The sequence below is a fragment of the Oncorhynchus clarkii genome, chromosome 19 (genome assembly GCF_045791955.1).
Source record: "Oncorhynchus clarkii lewisi isolate Uvic-CL-2024 chromosome 19, UVic_Ocla_1.0, whole genome shotgun sequence".
Taxonomy (NCBI): domain Eukaryota; kingdom Metazoa; phylum Chordata; class Actinopteri; order Salmoniformes; family Salmonidae; genus Oncorhynchus; species Oncorhynchus clarkii.
In genome coordinates, this window is record NC_092165.1 from 43,902,561 (window position 1) to 43,908,560 (window position 6,000).

Below are 6,000 nucleotides of genomic sequence, written 5' to 3' on the forward strand. Positions count from 1 at the left end.
ACAAGTTGCCTTTCAGAGAGACAGAGATTGTAACATTCTCTCTTTCACGGAAACATGGCTCACTTGGGATATGTTGTCAGAGTCGGTACAGCCACCCGGTTTCTTCACGCATTGTGCCGACAGAAACAAACATCTCTCTGGTAAAAATAAGGGCGGGGGTGTATGCCTTATGATTAACGACTCATGGTGTAATCACAACAACATACAGGAACTAAAGTCCTTTTGTTCACCCAACCTATAATTCCTTACAATCAAATATTGACTGCATTATCTTCCAAGAGAATTCCCTTTGATTATAGTCACAGCCGTGTATATCCCCCCCAAGCAGATCCCTCGTCGTCCCTGAAAGAACTTCACCGGACTCTATGTAAACTGGAAACCATACATCCTGAGGCTGCATTTATTGTAGATGGGGATTTTGAGGACAATACAGTGCCATTGACATGGCCCGCTACCAAAGCCTACGGGCTCTCCTTCTCCATGGCCAACGTGAGTAAAACATTTAAAAGTGTTAACCCTCGCAAGGCTGCCGGCCCAGACGGCATCCCTAGCCGCGTCCTCAGAGCATGCGCAGACCAGCTGGCTGGTGTGTTTATGGACATATTCAACCAATCCCTGTCATCCTGAAGTGCCTTGAGAGACTAGTCAAGGACCATATCACCTCCACCCTACCTGATACCCTAGACCAACTCCAATTTGCTTACCGCCCCAAATGGTCCACAGACGACGCAATCGCCATCACACTGCACACTGCCCTATCCCATCTGGACAAGAGGAATACCTATGTGAGAATGCTGTTCATTGACTACAGCTCAGAATTTAACACCATAGTACCCTCCAAACTCGTCATTAAGCTTGAGACCCTGGATCTCGACCCCGCCATGTGCAACTGGATCCTGGACTTTGACTGGCCGCCACCAGCTGATGAAGGTAGGAAACAACATCTCCACCACGCTGATCCTCAACACTGGGGCCCCACAAGGGTGAGTTCTCAGCCCTCTACTGTACTCCCTGTTCACCCATGACTGTGTGGCCATGCACGCTTTCAACTCAATCATCAAGTTTGCAGACGACACTACAGTGGTAAGCTTGATTACCAACAACGACGAGACGGCCTACAGGGAGGAGGTGAGGGCAGGGTGTGGGGTCAGGAAAATAACCTCTCACTCAACGTCAACAAAACAGAGGAGATGATCGTGGACTTCAGGAAACAGCAGAGGGAACACCCCCCCCCCCCCCCTTCTCATCAACAGGACAGTAGTGGAGAAGGTGGAAAGTCTTAAGTTCCTCTGTGTACGCATCACGGACACACTGAAATGGTCCACCCACACAGTTAGCATGGCGAAGAAGGCACAACAGCGGCTTGTCATCTAAAACACTCATACTTTGATAGATGCACAATCGAGAGCATCCTGTCGGGCTGTATCACCACCTGGTACTGCAATTGCACTGCCCTCAACCACAAGGCTCACCAGAGGGTGGTGCGGTCTGCACAACGCATCACCGGGAGCAAACTACCTGCCCTCCAGGACACCTACAGCACACAATGTCACAGGAAGGCCAAAAAGATCATCAAGGACAACAACCACCCGAGCCACTGCCTGTTCACCCCGCTATCATCCAGAAGGCGAGGTCAGTACAGGTGCATCAAATCTGGGACCGAGAGACTGAAAAACAGCTTCTATCTCAAGGCCATCAGACTTTTAAACAGCCATCACTAACATAGAGAGGCTGCTGCCAACATACATACTCAAATCTCTGGCCACTTATTAAATAAACTGATGTAATAAAAGTATCACTTGGTAACTTGAAATAAAACCACTTTAAGAATGTTTACATATCCTACATTACTCATCTCATATGTATATACTGTATTCTACACCATCTACTGCATCTTGCCTCTGCCACACGCCATCGCTCATCCATATATTTATATGTACAGTACATATTCTTGTTCATCCCTTTACATTTGTGTGTATAAGGTAGTTGCTGTGAATTTGTTGGATTAATTGTTAGGTTTTACTGCATAGTCGGAACTAGAAGCACAAGCATTTCACTACACTTGCATCAACATCTGCTAACCATGTGTATGTGGCCAATAAAATTGGATTTGATTTGATTTGCTCCACGCATGACAGCTCTACTGTACCATTTATGCTTACGTAGTCTGTCCACAAGAGATTAGCAGACAACAATCTCCCTGCTTGGTTAATTCACAGCATTGCAACCTTCAGCAATATGGGGGTCAAACGAGTTATGAAAATACTTCTGAAATGTAAGTAACCTTGTGAACCCTTTCAGAACTCTCCATCAAGCCTTTAAGGCAGGGTTAGGCTACTAACACACCACTTCCAAATGAGAGTGCAACAAATGGGTAATGACAGCCTTGGAGGAAGAGAGACAGAGCCACTCTCCTTTTCTCTCCTTGGATTTGTCAACATGCCAACTTCTGAGGACACTTTTTAATTTATTCACCCAAAGAGATTTGCCTCAGTCTCTTTAGTGCCTATTATTCTGGGGTTTGCTATGCCACGCTGTATGCATTCACAATAAGCCCTATGTGGAAAACCACTTAGTGCTTTGTTCTGGCAAACAAGACAAGAACATGGAAGTTGCAAGAAAATACAGTGTATTCAGAAAGTTCAGACCCCTTGACTTTTTCCACATTGCATCAATCTACACACAATACTCCATAATGACAAAGCAAATACAGGTTTAGACATTTTTGAAAATGTATAAAAAAAATAAAAAAAACTGAAATATCACATTTACATAAGTTCAGACCCTTTACTCAGTACTTTGTTGAAGTATATTTGGCAGCAATTACAGTCTTGAGTCTTCTTGGGTATGACGCTGCAAGCTTTGCACAGATTTTGGAGCAGGTTTTCATCAAGGATCTCTCTGTATTTTGCTCCTCTCATCTTTCCCTCAATCCTGACTAGTCTCTCAGTCCCTGCCGTTGAAAAACATCCCAACAGCATGACTCTGCCACCACCATGCTTTACCGTAGGAATGGTGCCAGGTTTCCTCCAAACGCATTCAGGCAATAAGAGTTCCATCTTGGTTTAATTTGACCAGAGAATCTTGTTTCTCATGGTCTGAGATTCCTCCAGGTGCCTTTTGGCACACTCCAAGTGGGCTGTCATGTGCCTTCTACTGAGGAGTGGCTTCCATCTGGCCACTCTACCGTAAAGGCCTGATTGGTGGAGTGCTGCAGAGATGGTTGTCCTTCTGATAAGATTCTCCCATCTCCACAGAGGAACCCTGGAGCTCTGTCAGAGTGACCATCTTGGTCACCTCCCTGACCAAGTGCCTTCTCCCAGATTGTTCAGTTTGGCCAGGCGGCCAGCTCTAGGAATAGTCTTGGTGGTTCAAAACTTCTTCCATTTAAGAATGATGGAGACCACTGTGTTCTTGGGGACCTTCAATGCAGCAGACATTTTTTGGTACCCCTCCCCAGATCTGTGCCTCGACACAATCCTGTCTCGGAGTTCTACGGACAATTCCTTCGACTTCATGGCTTGGGTTTTGTTCTGACATGCACTGTCAACTGGGCGACCTTATATAGACAGGTTTGTGCCTTTCCAAATCATGTCAAATCAGTTGAATTTACCACAGGTGGACCACAATCAAGTTGTAGAAACATCTCAAGGATGATCAATGGAAACAGGATGACTTAAACTCAATTTCGAGTCTCATAGCAAAGGGTCTGAATACTTATGTAAATAAGGTATCTGTTTTTTGTTTGTAATACATTTGCAAAATAAATTGAAAACCTGTTTTTGCTTTGTCATTATGGGGTATTATGTGTAGATTGATGAGAGTAAAAAAATTATTGTATACATTTTAGAACAAGGCTGTAACATAACAAAATGTGGAAAATATATACTTAAGTTATTTCTCTTACTACTTCCATTCAGTTCTCTGCCACAGACCAAAGTCTGCCCTTTTAAGAGTGTGTCAGCCAGTGGCTCCCCCTACTGTATTGGGTTCATGGACTTACAAATAGCCTACTATCACTTAATACAACTCCAAACACCACCTTCACAGATACTGACAACACACTCACATCAGCTCAACTTAACATTCACACCCATACACAGCACTAATGTCATAAACAACACATAGTTGAACGTTATACTCAGAGTCATGTACACACCACAAAGAATACTCTCCATCACAAAGAAGACCCTACACCACAAAGAAGACCATCACCCCCCAAAAAACACTACACACATACAGTGTACATACACACTCACAGAGACACACATGCAGCCCCCTGTAATAATTATCTACCCCCATCACACTATTTGGAAATCTGACAGTGACAACTAGTTCTTTATCTGTGTCCCTGCATATAGTTATTTGGGAAAGTGAGGTTTTGGATAAGGAGTGTGGTCAAGACGGGTGGGTCAGGCAAAGGACACTAAAACCATTCAGGTAACTGACATTATATGGGCTATACTACCTCAGAGACACTAAACTGTGAGATATGACAATGACAACCGTCTCTCTCAACTAATTTATTGTGCGGCCGCAGATAATCTTTATTCTCTTCTTTATCGTAACGCGCTCGGATTATTTCAGAACAACCTGTAATAGCTGTTTTATTAAACTTGCTTATTCCTTTGTTTATAAGCCATGCACGTTAATAATCAAAGTTGAACGAATTACATAGTCGACAATATAGATGTGCTCTTTTCCAGTGTGAGTCCCTGGTTAAATTGCGTGTTTGTTTAGAGTTTAAGTAAACCAACCAGAAGCTGGAAATGCCGACACCGTGCCGACAGACGGTAGCTCTACAGAGATCGCAGCGCGAAAAGTAAAACAGCATACAAGGTTGGCTACGATTGTTGTCATAATACAACACCCAACAACTACTGTCAAGACAAAAGTTAGTAAAATATTCATCCGATGGCATATCGGTGAGAAATAGCCACATAATGGTCGGTAAAGTCACTTTATCCCAGTGGCTATACAGGGATGTTGTGAGAGACAATGTAGCGGCTCAATGATGACACACAATGTCCACGATTTTACAGCACAGGCAGGTCTTTCAAACTATGCAGACCAGCAAAACAACAAGGTAAAAACAACAGGTTAATGACAGTGTTCAATCTTATTTGATACATTAAGACTCGGAACTCACCCCAAGATAGTCCTTAGTGTATAGAAAAATGAAAAGGGTATATTTTCACTGTAAACCCAAATGGATTTAGTCCGTACTCAGTATCACCCCACGCAAACTTTTATTCTGTGTGAGACAAATAGCAACAAGCTGATTTCATTTCACAGTCGTCAGCTAGAAAATCACCCGCCCTCAAACAGGGCGTGAACACAGAAAAAAATAGGCTAAATTGAAGTGGTCTTAAAGAAGCATCAGTACGTTAGGCCATTTTTATTGTTTTATAACGTGACTCGTGTATGTTCCTTTAAGATATTTTTAGCGTTTTGTTCTCATAACCAATCAGAGTGTTTGTTTTGATCCCGCCTTCAAAATAGTGTATTCAGACACGTGGACGGGAAATTCCCTTGTGCACGAGACAGCTTCGGTTTTGAAATTCCCTCGTGCACGAAACTGTTTCGGTTTATTGATTATTCTTAGCTGATTGAGCTGCTATCAATGAAAGTAAGAACAAGTGAGCACAAAGGGTTTATAGACTACTACTGTATTACTGTATAATCTGTATAATAAGAGTAATGTCAGTAGTATTATGAGTGACAAAAAACATTGAATGTTATAGGTTACACTATGCCCACTCAATAGTTTTGCAATGACCAGAGTCCAGGGCTGCCAACTTTTGAAAGCTTGGAGTGATCTTTTCTATGTGAATTTCATTGCCCCCTATCAAACTTTATTTGTCACCTGCGCCGAATACAACATGTGTAGACCTTACCGTGAAATGCTTACTTACAAGCCCTTAACCAAAAGTGCAGTTAAAGAAAGAGTTAAGAAAATATTTATCAAACTAAAGTAAAGAACTATAAACACTTACACCA

At 42.8% G+C, this 6,000-nt stretch overlaps 1 protein-coding gene across 2 annotated transcripts in view; it reads right to left on the minus strand.

Annotated features, from left to right (window-relative positions):
- LOC139375255 (bcl-2-modifying factor-like) overlaps positions 1-5,260 on the minus strand; it is a 28,015-nt gene extending 22,755 nt beyond the window's left edge. Inside the window, exon 1 of one of the 2 annotated variants that reach the window (XM_071116871.1) lies at positions 5,150-5,260. The gene's annotated coding sequence lies outside the window, so the exon portion shown is untranslated. The remainder of the gene's footprint in view (positions 1-5,149) is intronic. The other variant, XM_071116870.1, reaches the window with a different exon arrangement.
- Between the last annotated feature and the right edge of the window lie 740 nt (positions 5,261-6,000).